The following is a 23,422-nucleotide window of genomic DNA, read 5'->3' on the forward strand; positions in this document are numbered from 1 at the left end:
AGCACTGGAGCTAGGTTGCCGAATATATTTGAGAGCAACAGATTTCTAGACAGAAAAGCCTTCAAGGTGTATGAAGAGGGACCAAGAATATGTTTCTGAGTTAGACAATCAGCTGCTATCCCATTGTGGAATAGGCCTGAAGGGCTGAATAGTCCTATTTCTCATGATGTTGATGGACTCGTTCTACATCACAAGGATAGCAAACTGAAAGAAAATGGGGGAATATGGTTGATATCTGTAATTACTAGAAGAAATTAAAATCAGGGTTTCAAAATGTTCAGGAAAAGGATGAGACCTTGTTCCGGATTGGAATAGAGCAGGAAGGCTGAATGGCATCTTGATGGAGCTGGAAAGAAAAGTTACAGTAGGAAGTCAACAGGTAGACAGGAGCATGCTTATGAATGGAAGAGGGATTTTGGCAAGATATCACCAAGTTTGCATTTAGTTTGATCTGTTAGGAGGAGATTGTTCTATGAACAGCAAATACACTGTATTAGCATAGAGGGACTATATTTCATTTTGTGTCTCATACAGGAGTATTTGAGGCTCTGAAGATTGAGGAAGCGTATGGATGAATATGTGCTTTGATTTTATGGGAAAGGATAGCAGAAGGTTGGGGTAGTGGAAGATTCAACATGGCCATCCTAAAATCACAGGACAAAGTACTAGCAACGCTAGAGATCTGACAGGCAGAATCTCTAGAGAGAGAAAAAGAGGTAACTTTTATTTCTGAGATCCATAGCTGAAATCTGGTCAAAAGTATGAGTTGTAAGTTGCCATTCTTCTGGCAACAGGGGGGCTTTGGTTACATTGCGCATTCAGCATTTATACAACAGTAATTTTTGTACAAAAATGGTAGACTTTACAGAACTGATGAATGGACATCAGGAAATGTGTTGGAAAGAAATTTAGTCAAGAAGCAGCATTAATGTGAAATAAGTTTGAGTACTTTGGGTTATTTTATTCTTTTGCAGAGAAATTGAGGGGACTATATTTGCTGGAGGTAACATAGCTATGGGTTAATATGAACCCACTCCTGAGCTGTATCTCACATTGCTGAAGTAGCCATTGTTCATTTGTGAAATTAAATGATAGAAAGATGTCAGGAAAAGCAATCTTGACCCTGTTTTGTTTCTGCATTTAACCTCCTGGTACAAAGACCAATTGTACTTCCCCTACCATCATCCTGAGTGAAGTCATCAAAAGTCTGCACAAAAGGTCAAGGCTGGGAAATTCCTCATCTTTACAGCTTAATTCCTGAGTAAGTTATTAGGAAGTTGCCTAAATTCTGCTCTCGTACAGGATCTTCTTCTTTATCATATTGATTCAGGTTCTGTATGTAATGTTAAACAGCTTGAAAAAATTGCTGATAGTTTTCAGTAAGAAATGGTGCAATGTACATTGGAATATTTTCTCTTGGAGGAGAGAGGAAGAGAAAGTGTAACACGATCTCATAGAGATATGCAAGTCTCTGGGAAGGATTGACGGTAAATGTCAATATAACTCCATGTAGCTGTGTGAATATAATTTTAATGCCTCAAAGACTGGTGCATTGTAAAGAACTACAATTGATTGTTTGGAAACTGGAGGTATGCCACCATATTCCTCTGAGTCCAGGATCCCATCACGCCTGTACTGTGGCTACGGAAAGAGTATGTGGTGATCAGAAGGGACGTGAACTGGTTTTGCAGTAGCATTTGGGCTCTGAGCCTGAAAGTGTAGAGGACTATCAGCAGCATTTTGGAGAAAGTGGAGTGTCAAGACAGGCTCTGACATTTTGGATGTTAAAGAGGTGTGGGTTAGAGACACACATTTTCAGTGTGGGAGAGGCAAGATTGAATTATGGGGTTGTGGGAGCCCAAAGATAATGATTCACTGACCTGATAGCTTTCTTTAATCAGAATCAGATTTATTTTCACTGACTTGCATGACTTGAAATTTCTTGTTTTACAGCAGTAGTCAGTGCAAAGACATAAAATTACTATAAATTACAAAATAAATAAATAGTGCAAAAGAAAAGGAAGAATGAAGTAGTGTTTATAGACTGTTCAGAAATCTGATGGCAGAAGGGAAGAAGCTGTTTCTAAGTCATTGAGTGTGGGTTTTAAGGCTCCAGTGCCTCCTCCCCAATGGTAGTAACAGGAAGAGGGCATGTCCTGGATGCTGAGGGTCCTTAGCGGTGAATGCTGCCTTCTTGAGGCACTGCCTCTTGAAGATATCCTTGATGGTGGGGAGGGTTGTGCCCATGATGAAGTGGCTGAGTCTACAACCCGCTGCAGCCCCTTTCAATCCTGTGCATTGGAGCCTTCGTACCAAGCTGTGATGCAGCCAGCCAGAATGCTCTCCATCGTTCATCTATAGAAATTTGTAAGAGCCTTTGGTGACACACCAAATCTCCTCAAACTCCTAATGAAGTAGAGCCACTGGCATGCCTTCTTCACAACTGCATCAACGTGTTGGGCTCAGGATAGATCTTCCGAGATGTTGACACCCAGGAAGTTGAAGCTGCTCATCCTTTCCATTGATGACCCCACAATGAGGACTTGTGTTTGTTCTCCCGACTTTCCCTTCTTGAAGTCCATTATCAGTTCCTTGGTCTTGTTGATGTTGAGTACGAGGTTGGTTTTACAACACCGCTGAACCAGCCAATCTATCTCACTCCTGTATACCTCCTCGTTGCCATCTGAGATTCTACCAACAACAATGGTGCCATCAGTGAATTTATAGATGGCGTGTGAGATGTACAGTCATGAGTATAGAGAAAGTAGAGCAGTGGGCTAAGCACACATCCTTGAGGTGCACCTGTGTTGATTCTCAGTGAGGAGGAGTTTATTACTGATCCGGACTGACTGTGGTCTCCCAATAAGGAAGTCGAGGATCCAGTTGCAGAGAGAGGTACAGAAGCTCAGGTTTTGAAGCTTGATGATTAGTACTGAGGGGATGATGGTATTGAACGCTGAGCTGTAATAAATAAACAACAGCCTGACACATGTTTTGCAATTATCTAAATTCTCCAAAGCAGAGTGGAAAGCCAATGAGATTGTGTCTACTGTAGACCTGTTGTGGCAGCAGGCAAATTGCTGTGGGTCCAGGTCCTTGCTGATACAGGAGTTAATTCTAGCCATAATCAACCTCTCAAAGCACTTAATTATGGTAAATGTGAGTGTTACTGGTCAATAGTTGTTGAGGCAGTTTACCCTGCTGTTCTTGGGCACCGGTATGATTGCTACTCCTTTGAAGCAAGTGGGAACCTTAGACTGCAGCACTGAGAGATTGATGATGTTCTTGAACACTCCAGCCAGTTGGTTGGCACAGGTTTTCAGCACCCGGCCATGTGCACTGTCGGGACCTGACGCCTTGCGAGAGTTCACCCTCTTGAAGGATGTTCTGACATCAGCCTCCGAGACAGAGATCATAGGGTGGCTGGATGCTGTGGGGATTCGTGCAGGTGTGTTATTTTCCTTTTCAAAGCATTTATAAAAGGCTTTGAGCTCTTTGGGGAGTGAAGCATCACTGCCATATATGCTGTTAGGTTTTGCCTTATAGGAAGTATTGGCATGCAAACCCTGCTACAGCTGTTGTGCATCCAATTGTGTCTCTAGCTTCACTCAGAATTTCCTTTTTACTCTCACGATGGCCTTCCATGGGTCGTATTCACAACATTGCATTGTGAAGACCGTACTGTTATAGGAGTGACCAGTGTTGGTACCCACCCCACCATCAAAACCTAGTCCCTGTTCACTTGAAGTGCTACAAGTGGTATACATGGTGTCAGGGTTGCATGGGTAACAACCACTAGAAGGTACCCAATCAAATTTCTAGGCTGAAGTAAATTTAATCCAGAAATGGTCATTACCTTCTTACTGAAATGAAGTATTTTTCTCAGTCGCAAAATGTTGAAAAAAGCTGCACAATGCAACTTCATGTTTGAGTGTGTATCTATAATGAAATCTGTATTGCATTTTATTTTGTGCCTATGCGAAAAGTAGTTTGAATTAATGGGAAAAAAGAACAAAGTATAGCTTCCATAAGAAATGTAAAGACTGGTATAGCAATACATGAAGTATAGATATAAGTTTTGATAATGAGGACTATTGATGGGTTAAGATAACTGGAAATTCATCTCCAGTTAGAAGGGCTAAACATGTTTACACAATGTATAGGACTTGTCATACTACTGATGGAGGATAAATTTTTAGCATACTTCCAATTTGTGCTCCTTGTGAATTACAGTACAGGCCGTTGTTGGGCCTGACTTATGGACACTCCAACATAAGAACGAGCTCCCAAAATATTATTAAGGTCTGATATATGCACATACGTTTCTTATAAATTGCAGAATTAATTTCTTTTCTCTCTCCACTTTCAGTAATTGCTCTTTCTTATTGGTTTTCTGTGCTTTTGATGCCTTTAATTGTAGTATTATAGAGGTATAGTTACCATATCGAGTGAATTTTGTGTATTTTCTGATATGCGGACAAAATCAACTTGGAGATATCTGTAGAAACGGAACCCATTCATTACCCAGGCCTGTATACCACTACCTGTTACCATCAGTTATTTTATGTAACTCCCTACTTGTAGTATATATTCCTAATGCTGAATGGTATTGCATGCACTGCAAACACAAAAAGTGATATAAAATAATGCTTTTCAAAACCTTTTGACAGCTTCAATCGAGAGACTTGAAAAATAATTATCAAGCCTCTTTGGACTCTCCTGATCATAATTTAAATCTTTTGGTATTGAGATTTTAACTTTCCTGCTTTCTATTTATATTTCCTTCAACTTTTGTGAGACCGAACAGTTAAAGTTTCAGTGAGATTTGGAACCAAGAATTGTTCAGGGTTTAAACAGACCAGTCCCAAAGCTGGATAAGTTAACCCACCAGAGAAATGGCATTTCCAGATTAACTAATATAATCAAAGTTGACTTTTAAATACTGAAACAAATAATGCCAGGAATATTTTCAGTTTCTGTTGCTGTTTAGCATTATTTTTCAACAGATGTTTGATAATTGGAATGTATGTCCCTTAAACCTCATGTCAGCAGCTGTTTGTATCACTGGGACTGAATGCCTATTGACTGTAATAAGTATGCTGACATCATCAAACCACCTCCTCCTCAAACAGCCAACTTAGTTTCACTTGGTGGAAGAGAACCTAATGATGTCATTTCCTTTGGCTGCATATGTTTTGTTTGAAGGGTTCCCTGAAACTTCCACCACTTGAAGCCTGTTGCAATATTGTGTTATTTTAATTCACACTTTGGGTAATGCAAGGAATTTCTGTGTACTTTTTGAATTTGCTAGCGGGTTTGCTTTTAGAAACAAAAATAATGTTTCATGTCAGTAGCTTTATCTCTTGTCCACATCAGCTATGAGATTTCTTCTCGCACTTCTCAAAACATAATTGCTTCTCATCATGTAAGCATCAAAGATGGCAGGCAGACAGCATTAAATTGCATCTGTTAAAGAATATGTAAATTTCAAAATTTCAGCGACAATTCGATAAGTTACATTTCCTCTCTATGGCTTGAACTAATTTAGTCTTTTGAACCACTCAACTCCAATATTGAGAAAGCTCCCTCTACTAATGGGGTACACTAACAACATTTAAAAGACACTTGGGACAGGTACATGGATAGGAAAGATTAAGAGGGATATGGGCCAAACACAGGCAAATGGAACTAGCTTAGATGGGCATTTTGGTTGGCGTGGATGAGTTGGGCTGAAGGGCCTGTTTCCATGCTGTACGACTCTGATTCTATGACCTTTGCTTTGGTTAACGGAGATAACTTAGCCTACATTACCTCCTCCTATCGTCTCCTGCAAGGCAATAGCTCAGATGATCAAAACACCTTGCGGTTCCTCTCCCTTTAATGTATTTTCCTTGGGCTATAGAAGAACAAAGATTATGACAGTTAAGCTGCAAAGTATTTCTGAATTACTGACATACAATATAAATCATGCCATTTCATGCTTAAGTTTGCAAAAGGTAAACTAAATCGTATTGATCCTAGAAAAATAATTTGAAAATCAGGGATTTAAGTTTATTCTCCCCATATTCTTGCATTAATCAAAGGCAGTGTAAATATCCGACACATTTCCATATACTACACACTAAGCTTAATGTAACATAACACTCATTGACCTAATCTCATTCATTTCTGGAAAATGGCATGGCCCTCTGCTAGGAAAAGAGTTCTGAGTGCAGGTGGAAGATCTTCTTGAGAATTCCTTCATGGGACTTCATAGCAGTTTGAGCAAACTATGCAATGGTTGCTCCCCTAATGGCTTAAACTGCACCAAGTCTGAATAAGAGTCAGGTTCTAATAAAATCTGATCGTACTGACCCTTGGCCACTAGATCAGTACTGGGAGTATTCTACAGGCCACCCTGTAGCAGCAGGGATACTGAGGAGCAGACTGGGAGGCAGATTTTGGAAAGATGCAAAAATAACAAGGTTGTTATCATGGGAGACTTCAACATCCCAAATATTGATTGGCACCTGCTTAGACGGGGTTTAGACGGGGCACAGTTTGTTAAGTGTGTCCAGGACAGAGTCCTGTCACAGTATGTTGACAGGCCGACTAAAGGGAATGCCATATTAGATCTAGTTTTAGGTAATGAACCGGGTCAGGTGACAGAGCTCTCGGTGGGTGAGCATTTGGGGGACAGCAACCACTGCTCCCTAACCTTTAATATGGACAAGGATAGGAGCAAAGAGGATGGGAAGATATTTAATTGGGGAAAGGCAAATTATGAGGCTATGAGGCGAGAACTTGAGAGTGTAAATTGGGATGACATTTTTGAAGGGAAATGTACTATGGGGATGTGGTCGTTGTTCAGGGATCTCTTGGAGGATGTTAGGGATAAATTTGTCCCAGTGACAAAGAATGGCAGGGTGAAGGAACCATGGGTGGCAAGAGAGGTGGAACAACTAGTTAAGAAGAAGAAGGCAGCATACCTAAGGTGTAGGCAGCAAGGATCAGATAAGGCTTGTGAGGAATATAGGGTAGCAAGGAAGGAACTTAAGAAGGGGCTGAGGAGAGCAAGAAGGGGACATAAAAAGGCTTTGGCGAGTAGGGTTAAGGAGAATCCCAAGGCTTTTTTCTCGTACGTGAAGAGCAGAAGGATGGCTAGAGTAAAGGTAGGTCAGATTAGAGACAAAGGTGTGAAGATGTGCCTGGAACCTGTGGAAGTGGATGAGGTTCTCAATGAATACTTCTCTTCAGTATTCACCAAGGAGAGGGGTCTTAATGATGCTGAGGACAGTGTTGGTAAGGTTAATGTTCTAAAGCATGTAGATGTGTTGGAGCTGTTAGAAAATATTAGGACAGATAAGACCCCAGGGCCTGACAGAATATTCCCCAGGCTGCTTCGTGAGGCGAAGGAGGAGTTTGCTGAACCATTGGCTAGGATCTTTGAGTCCTCGTTGTCCACGGGAATGGTACTGGAGGATTGGAGGGTGGCAAATGTTGTCCCCTTATCCAAAAGGTAGTAGGGATAGTCCAGGGAATTGCAGACCAGTGAGCCTTACGTCTGTGGTGAGCAAGTTGTTAGAAAGGATTCTAGGAGATAGTCCATGATTCTCTAAATGCTCATAGATCCTAATTAGGGACAGCCAGCATAGCTTTGTGAAGGGAAGATCTTGCCTCACAAGCCTGATGGGGTTCTTTGAGGAGGTGACCAGGAGGATTGATGAGGGTAGTGTAGTAGATGTGGTCTACCTGGATTTTAGTAAGGCATTTGACAAGGTTCCACATGGTAGGCTTCTTCAGAAGGTCAGAGGGCATGGGATCCAGGGACGCTTGGGCGAGTGGATTCAGAATTGGCTTGCCTGTAGAAAGCAGAGAGTTGTGGTGGAGGAGAGTGCATTTGGATTGGAGGGATCGGTTCTGGGACCTCTACTTCTTGTGATATTTATTAGTGACTTAGATGAAGGGGTGGAAGGGTGGGTTAGCAAGTTTGCAGATGACACAAAGATCGGTGGTGTTGTGGATAGTGTGGAGGGCTGTCGAAGCTTCCAGAGGAATATTGATAGGATGCAGAGCGGGGTTGAGAAGCGGCAGATGGAGTTCAATCCGGAGAAGTGTGAGGTGGTACACTTTGGAAGGACTAACTCCAAGGCGGAGTACAAGGTTAATGGCAGGATTCTGGGCAGTGTGGAGGAGCAGAGGGATCTGGGGGTTCATATCCACAGATCACCGAAAGTTGCCTCACAGGTGGATAGGGTAGTTAAGAAAGCTTATGGGATGTTAGCTTTCATAAGTCGTGGGATCAAGTTTAAGAGCCGCGAAGTAATGATGCAGCTTTACAAAACTCTGGTTAGACCACACTTAGAGTACTGTGTCCAGTTCTGGTCGCCTCATTATAGGAAGGATGTGGAGGCGTTGGAAAGGGTGCAGAGGAGATCTACCAGGATGCTGCCTGGATTAGAGAGTATGGATTATGAGGAGAGACTAAAGGAGCTAGGGCTTTACTCATTGGAGAGAAGGAGGATGAGGGGAGACGTGATAGAGGTATACAAAATATTAAGAGGAATAGATAGAGTGGACAGCCAGCGCCTCTTAGCTTGATACAAGAGGGCATGGCTTTAAGGTAATGGGTGGGAAGTTCAAGGGAGATGTCAGAGTGAGGTTTTTCACCCAGAGAGTGGTTGGTGCATGGAATGCGCTGCCTGGGGTGGTGGTGGAGGTTGATACATTGGTCAAGTTCAAGATATTGTTAGATAAGCATATGGAGGAATTTAAAATAGGGGGATATGTGGGAGTAAGGGGTTAGATAGTCTTAGGTGTGGTTTGAAGGTCGGCACAACATGGTGGGCTGAAGGGCCTGTATTGTGCTGTATTATTCTATGGCCCAAGTGTTCAACGTGCACACACACACACACACACACACACACACACACACATGCAGACACACACACAATGTTTGTAACAGAATATCCACTCCAGTGTGCTTTAATAGATCGTGATTTGATGTTAAACAAGAAAGAACACAGAATTATTTTGCCTTAATGATTGCGGATATATTCGACTGGCATAGTGTGAAAACTTCTCTAAATCTAGGAAAACTGAGAACATTGTTGACTTAACTGGAGTGAAATAGTTATGAATTTTGTTCATTTTCAACAAGACTCTTGTTGCAGCACCAGGAAATTTATGTACCTCAAATTAGGTACAACTTATCCATGGATCCCTAAGATTTTTTTTGCCATAGATGATTATCTTAAGAAATTTTAAGCCTCTGTCCCTTTGTGTAACAGGTATTAAAGATCTTGTGAAATTCTTTCACGTACAGGTCAGCACACTTGCATCTGAAAAATGGCTATAGACCTGAAACGTTGACTTATTTTTCTCTCTGCAGATACTCCAGAATTTTTCCAGAATTTTTTTCAGATTTCCAGTATCTACATTTATTTTGTTTTTTGAGTACCTTAATGCTTCCTCTATTGACACTTCACTTTGAATATTCAAAAATATTTGCACCTTCCCCCCCTGAAAGTAGTGCATTGTAGTTACTGATGAAGTATTAGATACCACCATGAGATGCCTTCTGTGGGTGCATCCAGGAATTAGAGATGGTGTCCTTGTTTGTGGCCATTTTATTGATTTTAATTTTTGCCTCCGCATTATGAGTATATCTGGACTGAATAGTAAATATCAGTGAAACCAGATACTTCATGGAAAGCAACATATCCAAGACACTTTTTTTCATCAAGGTGTGAAAATTTAAGTTTTTTTTAAATCCAAAATGTTGCAATCCTTTAAGTTACACGTATGGTTTGTATTACGAGCCCAGGTTGCTATTTGATGAGTGTCCCTTTAAGGGGCCTGAATGGTAGTGTGTGTGGTTTTGTCTGACTACTGTGAGTGGGAGCGGGGAGCTTCTGTAGCTGGAATGCTACAGTTGTCTGAAGATGGATTCACTGAAGTGTTAGCAACTGCAGACACTGACAGGAGAGAGAGAGAGAAGAATTGGTAGCACTGACTGTCAATCTCTGTATCTATGGGTGAAGCACAATCATTGTGACTGTCACTTTACAATCCATACATGGATTTTTGGAGCAATCTGTGAGTCCACCTTGTCATTAACCTGTACCAGGAATCAGGTATATCTGTGGGCGGCCATGTATCAAGTGCCCTCGAAGTGGCTGATATCTCTGACTAAAAGCAACAGAATTCTTCGGCGATTGGGGTGTCATATTGGTTCCATCGTGGAACTTGTGGAATTCGTAAACTCCTTCTCTGTACATTCTAATGTGGTTTTCAAAAGCCTTTGCTCATCGTTTTGCTTCATGACCCGCTGAACTGAACTTTGAGAACTGTTCCTAGACTTGGGGTTTGGGAATTTGCCACACACACACACTTTGGGTTATTTTGGTCAATGTCTGATATCTAATGTTTTTATTTCTCTTATTTTTACAAGTAGTTATTAATAAATAGATTCTAACATTTATACATGGCTCATTGTGCTTCTATTGTTGCTGGTACATAACATATGCCCCAGATTGTAAATGTGGAGGATGCAAGTACAGGAACCCAAGATGTAGTTTTCCCCTTCCCCTTCAGTGGAATTAGCTAACGTGTTGTAGAACTGGGTAGACCATGGGACTTTCCTCCTCCGTACTGTTCATGCCACACTAGTTAGTGGTTATGCTCTGAATCAGAGAGGGGGGAGCACTTATACAGGCCATAAGTAATGGTAAGCATTTGTGGTATGAAAATTTCAAAGTTGGCAGCTAAAGCATCTAATTACTCTGTTTACACTAATACTACATTAATCCCATCTTTTTTTATTCTCCCCACATTCTCATCAACTCCCCCCAGATTCTACCATTCACTTGTATGCTAGGGGCTATTTAGTGGCCAATGAACCAACCATTCCACACTTCTTTGAGACGTGTGGGTAACCCATGGTGACGGAGAATGTGCAAACTCTTCAAAGACAACACTAGAGATCAGATTGAATGCGAGTCCCTGGCACTGTGAGGCACCATCTCTACTGGCTGCGTCACTATGTTGCCCGTAAAGTTAGCTTAAAACAGTTCATTGAGGTACATTGAATGTAATAAAAGAACCTCCATGAGGTGGATTTTTATCTTAAAATGTTAATGCTTTCAGATAAAAACATCTTACCAAAGCCAATAGTAGTATGTGCTAGATTTGGCCCATTTTAAAGAACCATCACAGCAGAGTGAAATATTTTGATTTTTATTTTGCTTGGAGCGTCTGGAATACATAGTCTAGATCAGAAAATTCTTACATATCACTTTCAATTAAGCATGGTAGGATGACCTACAGGATTCAATCCATACATAGCAACAGTAGACAATTTCTGACATTTAAATGGAGCTGAATCCCACATAAGATGTGTTTTAAATGAACCTGCATGACAGCAAACAGTCTGGGTGGTTAGGAACTGAAAACTTAAAAGGCAAGGATGTGCAAGTTCTCTTTGTCCTCTCCAGCAGTCATTAATGCCAGAATAATACTAATTCTGCTCAGCAGCTTACTAGAAGGAGTACTTTGAAGAGCTCCACAATAAATATTCTGGACTCAGCTTAAGTGTCCTTTAAATCATACACTTGAGCATTATTCGATCCAATTATGTCGCCACCCTAAACTGATGAGGTATTGAAAATATGATATGCTGACTGACAAATACCAAGCCTTGGGAGCAGATGGTAATCTGCTAAAGGTCTAAAACTTGGCGGAGAGGAACTTAAATTCACAGCTTCATCTCCACATTGGTCCAGTGACATGTTCTCTTCTTCCCAAAGAGATTCCATAAGCGTGATCATGTTCAAGAAAGGAGATTAATCCAATTTTTGAAAATTACAGAAGGGTCCTGCTTGTGTCTGCCACTGAGTAAGACATTGCCAGGGTCTTCCTCAATGTGGATCCCACATTAACTTCATCAGCTGCATCAGTACCTGTGGAACTGAAGTGGACAACCTATGAAGGACGAGGACAGGTCACAGTGTACTGTTTAAAGTGGTGAAATCATATTTGCTATTTTCTTTATAACTTTAAATGATGCAAAGAAAATTAGTTTTCTTCAGAGTAACAGGTAATATGCACACCACACCTGATTCAACTGTATTTCAGTTGTAGTAGCTTATCTTATTGATTTTGTTGCTTGCATTAAGGAATAAATCATATCAGAAGGTCTGACAATGTCTGTGGTATCAGAGGTCAACCTGAGACAGAGTCAATATTAGTAGCCCCAGATATTGTGATAGGAGTAAAGATGGGGCTATGGGAACTCACTGATATAATACAGGAAATGTGACATGCATGACTAAACACAGTAAGCCTTTATATGCTATATAAATATCAGTGAGTGTTTATTGGTGCAATTAATTTTATATACTGCCCAAGAACCTGTCTGGTACCAAGAATTTACTTTCACGTAAGTGAATTGTCATTCCTTTATAACATAATTACTGCTGAGAGATCCTTGTAATGAGTTTATGTATTTTTGTTTCTTTTATTTTTTTCTCCTTTATCTCATTCTCTTAATCCCATATTTCACTCCCTCTGTATCTTCTACTTTGTGCCCAATTTTAGATTGTTTTTTTTCATTTATACTTCCTGGTTTAGATTTTGCAGCAAGAATTTTAAATTAGAAGAAAGTGCAGGGGTGGAAGTTAAATCTGGCAGAAATGCTGGCTTGAACCCCTTTCTGAATTTCGCTCCAATGCATTAGCTTGCATGTGAGTGCACCCTCAGGAAAGGTAGGTTGTCAGTTGTGATCAATCAGACTGTCCTTGTGTGGAATTTGCACAATAACTTTGGGTTCAATCATTTTCTTGAGACCTGCCAGAGAAAGTTAGGTGAGAACATAGTGGCAATTGAGGGGGCTGATTCATTGAAAACTGCCAATAAATATTTATCTCCTTTGAGAATCAATTTGTTCATAGTATTTGTGAACAGTTTGGAAGTCTTCAATGTAGCTTCTTGTCAGTTTGGGGTAGCAATGGGATTGGATCAAATATTGCTCTAGGCTATGATGTAAAGGGCATTGGCATCAAGTTCAGAATATCAGTTGAGGAGCTCTTCAAAGTACTCCTTCACAGAAGCACTACCATTGCTATGTTTGGAAGTCTTCTATGTAAAGTCTTGATTTATCAGATATGCATAGCCACTTCTTACATTTTATTATATAGGACCTCAGATGAGGTTCAAATGCCCAGCAAGAGTAGGAACAGCATTAGTACCTGGATTGGAAAGCGTAGCTATTTCAACAGAAGGGAGTGGTTCCAAAACAACTGTGCTGAAATAGGCATTAAGGTAGGTGATAGGCATATCAAGAACAATGTGCCATTGTCCTCACCTTTCCTGTCCTGGTGAAGTCACTGAATTGCTTGTAGCATTGGATTCATAAATAGGCGACCACACTCCGGCTTCTCCAGCCATGCCATCTTTATTCTAGCTGATGGCTTCTTCCTCATGTTGCCATGAAAGCACGTCTCCCTCCAAACCTTTACAGCCCCCAGTAGCACATCCAGCTGGGCATTTCAAAGTAGGTGTGCTCCTTTTCCATCTGAATTTTAAACCTGTTTAAATAATCATTACCTGCTTTTACTAATTGGAGGGAAAGCCAGAAGTGGTATTGAGGTGATTGAGTTTAAAAATCTGCTCACAGTTTAGCCACATGTACATCTGGGTTTTTGAAATATCACCCCACTCCTAGAGTTATCTGCACCTTAAAATGCAATCTGGTGTACCTCAATGGAGATTCTTGAGTCTGGTTGAAGAGGCACATTTTTCCTTGACCTGCTCACATACAGACCATGGATCCCCTGTAGGCGGCACCATTCTGAAAAGGATTGCTTATAATCTTGGTTATGGAAGCTCTAGCGTGAAAGAAACTAAACAGCAAACATCATCCTTTCAACAATGATGGCAAAATCTGAATTTCAGAACAAACACCTGTGAAATGGAGCTAAGAACAACTGCTGGAGGAACTCAGTGGGTCAGGTAGCAGCTACGAGGAGGAAAGCAATTGTGGATGTTTTGGCTTGAAACCTTGCATCAAGGCCTGAAATATCAATCCCCCCCCCCCCCACCCCCCCCGACGACAGATGCTGCTGGACCTGCTCAGTTCCTTCAGGTTCCAGTTATTTGCTCCGGATTCCAGCATCTGCAGTCTCTTATGCCTCCACTTGTGAAATTGATCTTTTTCTCTTTCATCATGAAGTATTGTTTCTAGTTGCATGAGTCTAGTAAGTAAGTTTAAATCTTAATAGTCAAGTTGATTTTACTTAATATATTTCCCTGTGGTCAGTGTTGTTGCTTTATCAACATACAGTTGTTGCATTAGGAAGTTAAACTTTTTTGCAGATTTAGCTTATCACTAAATCTACAAAGAAGGATGTTTACATGCTTGTGCAATGATGCAATCTTCAGTGTTGTTATGTATAGGATAGTCAGTCCTTTGCATTTCTCTGCATCTGCTTGACTTTGTAAATAAATTAGATTATTAATATTGGTTTATAAAGGAACTCAGTAAAATATTATACTTAGTGGAAAGAAGAATGTAGTGGGAAATCTTTCATCATAACTAAGAGATATTACAGATAAGCAACTTCTGAGAAAATAGAAGTGGAAGAAAGTAAGAATTAGGAGACCCTGGAAAAAATCTTCAAATTTACAAATATGAAATAAGGGAAAGCAACTTCTCAGGAACTGGTAACTTCAGATTTGTTTTCAGAAGCACATTGTTTTGGGATATAAGGTGTGACTCAATCATTGGTATCTTTGGTTTGGACTTTTTCTGATTCTGGGCAATTCAGGTTCAGCACCTCTGAGAAGAACCATAATTGTTGCTAAATTGGAGGTAACTGCTGGATTGGCAAGGACAAGGCTGTCTTCAGCAGAATTACATTTTAATTTTCTTGGCAGAGTAATACCAATGTTTTGTGACATTCAATAAAGTGGAAGATTTATTATCAAGAAGACTATAGCAAACTTGCGAAAAATGAATGTACCTTCCTATCCTTTCCCTTATCCCTTTTATTTCCTTGGGTGAATAAAAATCTATTGATTTCAGTCTTGAATATATTTACTGACTGAGCATCCACGTCTGTCTTAGGTAGAGTTTAGAGGACTCGCCATTTAGATAGGCAAAAAAGAAACAAGTATGGCTGTTAAATCGCTAGGTGAAGCATAAGAAAATAAATGACATAATTAGAATCATTTAAAGGACATAAATGAAATCCAGAAATATGTTCATGCCAGCAGGTTTGGGCCCTCTGCATCTGTAACAAGTAATAATGAGCTTGGGGGGAGCAAGGCAGTGATTGCAGGCAGAAGACCAAAGGCCATGTGGCAAAAATAAGTGTCAAGTGCATGTTGCACTGAAATAAATGTTCAAAGTTGGATACAATTGCACAATGAAGTGAAATACACAGCATGTTAGGTAGTACACAGAAAGAAGAAGCATTATTGTTTCAGGAGATCAAACCTATATGTTATTAATATCATACTATTTTAATGAAGGGCAAGTCCTGAATCACTGCTGCTTCTTTCTCTCTGTACTACCCAACATGCTGTGCATTTCGCCTTGTTGTGCAATTGTATCCAATTCTGAACCGGAGCACCCGGAAGAAACCCACGCAGACACTGGGAGAACGTTTAAAACTCCTTATAGACAGTGGCCAGAATTGAACCCGGGTCGCTGGTACTGTAAAGCGTTATGCTAACCGCTACACTACCGTGCCTTTATACTCACTCTTTGCCTTCTGCCAGTCAGCCAATCGTCTATCCAAAAAAAAAGGCAGTCCTCCCAGGTCGAGGCTATCCCATTGCACTTCTGGTGTGCTGATGCCTGCAATGTCCCCAAATGCGGGATACTCGACTGCAAAATTTGTGGTAGTGGGGGACTGCATTCATGCTCTCCCCTGACATTCAGTTCAAAGACAGAACTGTTGACATTCTTTCTCGCAGCGTGGCGCTGACAAAGAATTACCAAAGCAGAGCCACACGAGTGGTATCAGTGCTGCATTTTTTTATATATAAAAAGGTAACACTAATGATTGATCTGTACATGAATGTAAAGGTTTGCACTGTTTTATTGTTGTATATAGTTTGTTTTTATGATGAATAAAGTCTATTTTGGATTTTAAAAGAAGTACCTTTCCTGTAATACATGGGCTCCTATCTTTCAGTGCAACATATATTTGATGCTTAAATGAGAAGGCAATGGAAAAGATAAGTCCAACTTTAACTACCATTATTATTTTTGTACCTGCCCTTGTTAGTCAAAAGTTTTTGTTTTAGATTAACACAATGCAATTTGTTCTCCACAACAACTGAATTTCCCTTTTGTTTCTCTTTGTGCTTCTCTTGTGGGAATTTCCAACATTTTTGTTGTGTTTTCACTCTTGAAACTAATGACTTCATGTTATCAGTTGATACTGCTCAGAGTAACCTGTTGGGCAAAAATACAAAGTGAAAGATTGTCTGGCTTTACTTTCTTGCTTTGCAAGAGGCCAATGTGGCTACTATTCTAAGGGTTCTGGTCTCCCTGAAGTCACAGCTTGCACTGAGAGTCTTCAGCTTCCTCAGCTGAATTTGACTTATTGTTTATTGGACATTGACAGTAACTAGTTACACTAAATGAAGGTTTCAACCAAAGGAGACTTCAAACCAGAATAGTTTGTAGTGGTGGCCTTAGAAAATGGCTGGGACTTTCAGTGTTTTACAATTTAATTCTTTTTATCATGTGTGGATTTTGATTATGAATGAAATTAATATATTGTTTCTAAAGTATCTAATCTAATCTTTTGCACCTGTTGGAGAGCTCAGTAGTATGGGGTGCTACTTTGCTTACAATAAAAAGGTAGATCAATAGTACTGAGCTACATTACAACACGTTCATCGCACAGGCACCTGTCAAAACTATTTGTTCTATGGAAATCACAATTATGCTGTGCACTTAAGATGGGATTTGATAGTTTCTTTAAGACATCATTCATTTCTTATGTGATAGGGTCATTTGTATAAATGCCATGCATGGCTTGAAGATTTAGAACATAGAACAGTACAGCACAGGAACAGGCCCTTCTTTCCAAGATGTTGTGCCAAACTAATTAAGCTAATGATGTCTAATTAAATTAAACCCTTCTGCCTGCACATGGTCCATATCCCTCCATTCTCTGCATATTCATGTTCCTATCTAAGATCCTCTTTAACGCCTCTGTCGTATCTCCCTCCATCACCACCCAAGGCAGCGCATTCCAGACACCCACTACTCTGTGTAATAAAAAAAACTGGGCCCACACATCTCCTTTGAACTTTCCCCCTCTCACCTTAAATTCATGCCCCATAGTATTAGACATTTCAATCCAGAGAAAGATACCAGCTGTATACTTCTATCAGGTCTCCCCTCAACCTCCAACACTCCAGAGAAAAACAACCCTGGTTTGTCCAAGCTCTCCTTATAGCATATGCCTTCTAATCCATGCAGCATCCTGGTAAACCTCTTGCTCCCTACACCCTCTCCAAAGCCTCCACACCCTTCTTATAATGGGGTGACCAGAACTGAATGCAGTACTCCAGATGTGGCCTCACCAGAGTTTTATAAAGCTGCAACATAACTTTCATCCTTGTGAACTCAATATCTCGACTAATAAAGGCAAGCATGCCATACACCTTCATTACAACCCTATCAACTTGTGTAGCCACATTCAGAGAGCTATGGACTTGGACCACAAGATTCTTCTGTACATCAGCACTGTTAAGGGTCCTGCCATTAACTGTGTACTTTCGCTTTACATTTGATCTCCCAAAGTGAAACACCTCACACTTGCCTGGATTAAACTTCATTTGCCATTTCTCCGCCCAGATCTGCAGCTGATCTTTATCCCACTGTATCCTTTGGCAATCTTCAATCCACAACACCACCAATATTTGTGTCATCTGCAAACTTACTAACCCACCCATCCACTCTTTCATCCAAGCCATTTATATATATCACAAACAGTAGAGGTCCAGTACGGATCTCTACTGAACACCACTAGTCACAGACCTCCAGCCAGAATAAGACACATCAACCATTATCTTGCGTCTCCTGTGGATTAGCCAATTCTGAATCCAAATGGCCAAGCTACCATGGATCCCATGCCTCTTAATCTTCTGGAGGAGCCTCCCATGAGGGGCTTTGTCAAATGCCTTACTAAAATCCACGTAGACAATGCTCTCCCTTTGTCAATCACCTTCATCACCTCCTCAAAAAAAACTCAGTCAACCTCAATTAGTAAGACATGACCTGCCCTGCACAAAGCCATGCTGACTGTCCCTAGTTAGGCCATGCTGTTCCAAATGCTCATAAATCCTATCCCTAAGAATCCTCTCCAATAGCTTCCCTACCACTGACGTGAGGATCGCTAGTCTATAATTTCCAGGATTATCCCTATTTCCTTCCTTGAACAAAGTAACAACATTAGCTACTCGCCAATCCTCCAGGACCTCGCCTTTGACTAGAGAGGACACAAAGATCTTGGTCAAGGCCCCAGCAATCTCTCCTCTTTCCTCTTTCAATAACCTGGGCTATATCCTGTAAGGCTCCGAGGACTTATGCACCTTATTGCTCTTCAAGATACTCAATACCATCTCTTTCTTTATCTCAAGATGCCCTAGCGTATTAGCATGACACTCACTGGTCTCACTATCCTTCGTGTCCTTCTCCTTGGTAAATACTGATGCAAAGTACTCATTTAGGGCCTCGCCCGCATCCTCTGCCTCAAAGCAACTATTCCCTCCCTTATCCTTGGGTGGTCCTACCCCGTCCTTAGTTCTCCTCTTGTTCTTGATGAGTGTACAGAAAGCCTTGGGATTCTCTTTAATGATAAGACTTTTCAGGGCCCTCCTGGCTCTCCTAATTTCGTTCTTGAGTTCCTTTCCAGCTTCTTTGTATTCTTCAAGGGCCTTATTCAATTTTGGCTTCCTAAATCTTGCATATACTTCCTTTTTCTTGACTAAATTCACAACCTCTTTCATCGTCCAAGGTTCCTTTACCTTGCCATCCACCTTGATCTTCAATTTTTTTGTGATTCTCACAAAGAGCTTTGTGTGACCCGCAATTCTGTTCTCACACAAAAAGGCATAGAGGAACTTCAGGGCCCTCATTTTCTGGAAAAACAAAACATTATTAACTATTGAGAGTAGTACATAGAGGATTGAAACCATCATGCTAAATTAGGGGAAGTGGATAAGATAGTGAATTCGATTGACTAAGCCCCAAATGCTCTTTTAAAATATTGCTTCTTGCCTGGATCTTACAGCAATAAGCCACTGTTGTAAAGCTCCATGAATTCTGCAAGTCAGTCATTTTGAAGCCAGCAGAGACTGGGGGATGGACATGGCTTTCCTGCAGTATTTCTCCACTTGCGCAGAGAAGCTTCAAGTAAATGAAATTTCTGCTGTAAGATGCAATGTTTTGAAATAGATGTTAATTACTATAAACTAATCATTGTAGATTATACCTCTAACTTTTTTAATTTAACTGTTTTTAATGTTAAATAAGTTTAACTGACAGCTTGCAGTATGAGATTGGCTAATGGGAGGCACGTTCATTTACCTACTACAGATAGGTTGTGCAGGTTAATAATATAAATAAGATATGGTTTGCTAAGCTCCTTTGGTTGAAGGAAAGTATTAACATGTATGCCATCTATTATGAAACATTAATAGTTAGTAAATATTTCACATGTACATTTCTCATGACATTGGAGGAGGTCATTCGGCCAAATAAGTCTATGTCAGCACTCGATGCATTCCAATAAGTTGTATTCCCTTACTTATTTTCCCTTAATTATTTTCTGTTCTCTCTGTCATACCCATCAACTCCCTTCTGATTTCCCCTGTGTCTACTTGTATTGGGGGAATTTACAGCGGCCAATTAACCTACCAGCCCACACATCTTTGGGATGTGGGAGGAAACCAGAGCACCTGGGGGAAACCAATGCAGTCACAGGGAGAATGTGCAAACTTCACACAGATAGCATTGGAGGTCAGAATTGAATCTGGGTCACTGGACCTGTGAAGCAGCTGTGCTAACTGCTGTGTCACTGTACCATCGTTAAAGATGCATTATGATCCTTGGGGACCTTGCTGTCCCAATTTGGATATAAAAAATAACTATGGCACAAGTATACTACTTATCCCCAATTTCTGCCAAAAACAATATTTTCTGAATTCTAGAAATATGGAGTGACTGTTGAATGTTGTGGCCAATCTCTGCATCTCCTGTAAGTTAAAGAAGGAAGACAATAGTGCCTATTCTGGCATGGAGTTTTTAAGTTTATGACCGAAGAATAAAGCATAATATCTTAACAATGAAGTTTAAAAAAGCCTCTGCTTAGTTTATCTGTGTCACTCAGATTACCATTACCATGAGTAGGAAACAAGTGAGCTGATGAATCTTTTGAAGGTCCCCATATTGTTGTCAGAGGGAGGTCATAAGCTGGCAATTTTAGTGCTACGGCCAGAGGAGAAAATTGAATTCATGGCAGCAGCAATGTTGCCCAAGGCAACCATAGAAATGTTTATAACTCTTTATTTCTGTTTGCTCCAGATGAATATAGTTTTGTTTCAATTCTTGAAATCAAGAATAACGTTAATTTGATGCAACAGTGTAGATTCGATTGGTAAAACAAAATCGATGAGAAAATTGGTACCAAGGATACTGATATTAAAAAAAAATTGTGCTTTATTTATAAAAGTTTAATGTGAGCTGTTGAAAACTGTGCTCCTCTGACTGTACAGTGCAGCCATTTGCTGCTGTCATCAGTTTTGTTTGGATTCCTCAGCATTTATACCAGCAGTTCCATTGATTTTAATGGGAATTATAAGTCTGTGGGGAAGTTCTATGCCCAGTTAGTTGCATTTTTTCCTATTAATTTTTTTGTTTAGAAGATATTTTAACATTTTTTAAAAATATCTGTTTTAGTTATTTAATAAATAATTGTTTTCAAATACTACTGATTGTGATGTATTTCAAAATGTGCTAGCTTTCAAAGCCAGTTGTCAAAGTGTCTGGAGCTCTGGGGACAGGGCTTTGGTGCATCATTTGAGCCTCTACTCCCATTTTGCCCTCATGGCTGGACTGTAGGATGTGTTGAGCAATTGAAATGGACTTTTCATTTAATGACCATATCTGGTGTGGGGTGACCATGGGCACCAATTGCAGGTCATGAGCTCATGCCAACACGGTCCAACTCAATTTCCCTTGCATTACTGGTGGTACCAATCAGATTTCTGGGTAAACCTAGGCCCGAGTAGTCTAGCACTCACATTATGATTTATATTTTTCTTCTAACATTGTGCAGTCTCCACACAATCTGAGCTGAGTTGGGATATGTAACCATTGTTTAGGCGTAGCACAATTAGGCGATCATTGGAACTGGAGCCAGATATCTGGGTCCAATTGTGAAGAGAATCTGGGCAGGCTGCCATCTTGGCAAATGGGCTTGCATGTGGACACCTAGCATCCCCTGGCATTGTGCAGACCAGGCAGATTGTGAAATCAGTACACTACACCAATCTAACTCCAGTGCTGCCAGTTTTGAACTATGTACAGTATTCCAGCCAGCATCTTGTCTTAAACCGTGTGAGCTTCTACTGGGTATTTTGATTTTCTTCCACACCTTGAAGAGATGCCTGTGGTTTAATCAGCTACTGTAAATTAGCCCTTTATGTAGATAAAAATGGAGGAAACTTGACGAGATAGAGGAATAGTGGCCACACCTTTCTGTGTAGCCATACCTGATCAAATAATTCATACCCATCACCTTAACCATGTCTTCCTTCAGAATAGATTTGGAGTGTAAACCTCAATTTTTGTCCCTGACTTTTTTAAGTGGGGATTGAACCCAGAACCTTCTGACTCAAAAGGCAGGAAATCTGCCAATTGATCTGTGCTCAAAAGGGATGAGAGAAGGAAGAGGCATACCATTACAGCATTGCCTCCAGTCCTTTCAGTACTGTGATTCTCCATGTCTGTGTTTGGGATTGGCCTGTTAAACCCTACACTTCCAATACACCGCCTAGTCCAGTATCCACAAAAAGTAACCAATCCCTCACGCTCATATTTGTATTGGGCCTGTATTAAGGGCTGAATATGCTGAGGGATGATGAGGGTAAACATACAGTAGGTGGGAAATTTGATTGTTTATTTGTAGACGGATGGAATGAAGTGACAGGTGAATCTTTAATGTAACGGAAGTATTGTAGGGATTTTCAACATCAGAAAAACAAATGATCCTATTTAGAATGAGCTGTTTACTAGTGTGTATTGGTAAGCAACCACAAGCTTGAATTGAAATGATAGCTTGGAATGCAGAAGTGCTTTTTGCCTCTAAGGGGAAGTTGCATAAAATCATGAAAGGAAAAGAAATAGATGGAAACACTGATAGGGTTTGATGAAGCAGAGTCAGGTAGAGCGTAAGTGCATCTCACACCATGTGGACCTTTTTGTTTTGTTCTGTGAATTCAATCAATGCCTTACCTGTCCAACTTTTTAACATTAGTTTGATTTAATGTATTATAACAATTTGCTGAAGCCTTTTCAACTGAATCTCTCAAAACCTCTGTACCTAACAGCAAGAACAAAGAACGTCACCATCCCTAGGTTCCCTGCCTAAGTCGGATTGTCATTCTGATTGGAAGCATATAACCATTTCTTCATAGCTGGGTAAAATCTTGAAATTATTTAACTGTAGCTCATTGGGAGAATTGTCAACTGAGGACGGTGGCAAGTAGAGATGACAGCTCCTACATTGCAAAAATGAATGAAAAACTCAAAGGCCAAAATGGTAGTTTGCAATTAGTTTAGAAAATAAATAACTGTAAAGCTGTATCAATGGCAATTTTTTAAAACTGGGTGCTGCTGTCTCATGTTCTTTGGGGAAGTTAACTTACTGGTACACCTCATACAGTGTGACCTAAGTAGACATTTAACGGACTTCTGAAGTGGGTTAGCAGCAATCAATATATCCCTACCCCAGAGAGAAACTAGGACAGAGCAAAAGTACATTTGCATCTATTGAAAGCTTTCTCAGTCCCTTTCTGTCACATCATCCATTATTCTGTATTAAATTTAGTTTTACTCCTTTAAATGTTATATTTTGTGTTTTGTCATCTTTGCCAGATCCTCCACCCTGACTACTTCTGCAGATTAATATCTAATATTGCTGTGATCATTTACAATGCTGTCCTAAAAGTGGCATGATTGCATGTTAGGGATATGAGCTAGAGTTCCCTCTGCACTAATGAAGGTGTGGCACCAAGAGAGAAACTGGCTTGGGAATGGAACACTGTTCGGAAATTCAGTAATACCAAAACCAGAGGTTGTTGGAAGGTTGCACAGCGTGCCATCAGCACAATTGACAGCACTCCCTCTGCAGATTGT

The 23,422-nt window shown here is 40.4% G+C and overlaps 1 protein-coding gene and 1 pseudogene across 1 annotated transcript in view; both read left to right on the top strand.

The window, feature by feature from the left end:
• Positions 1–23,422, top strand: part of LOC127572263 (tyrosine-protein kinase JAK2-like) — a 223,318-nt gene that overhangs the window by 14,104 nt on the left and 185,792 nt on the right.
• On the top strand, positions 15,777–15,914 carry LOC127572980 (uncharacterized; annotated as a pseudogene).

This window comes from Pristis pectinata, chromosome 7 (assembly GCF_009764475.1).
Source record: "Pristis pectinata isolate sPriPec2 chromosome 7, sPriPec2.1.pri, whole genome shotgun sequence".
In the NCBI taxonomy this organism is placed as follows: domain Eukaryota; kingdom Metazoa; phylum Chordata; class Chondrichthyes; order Rhinopristiformes; family Pristidae; genus Pristis; species Pristis pectinata.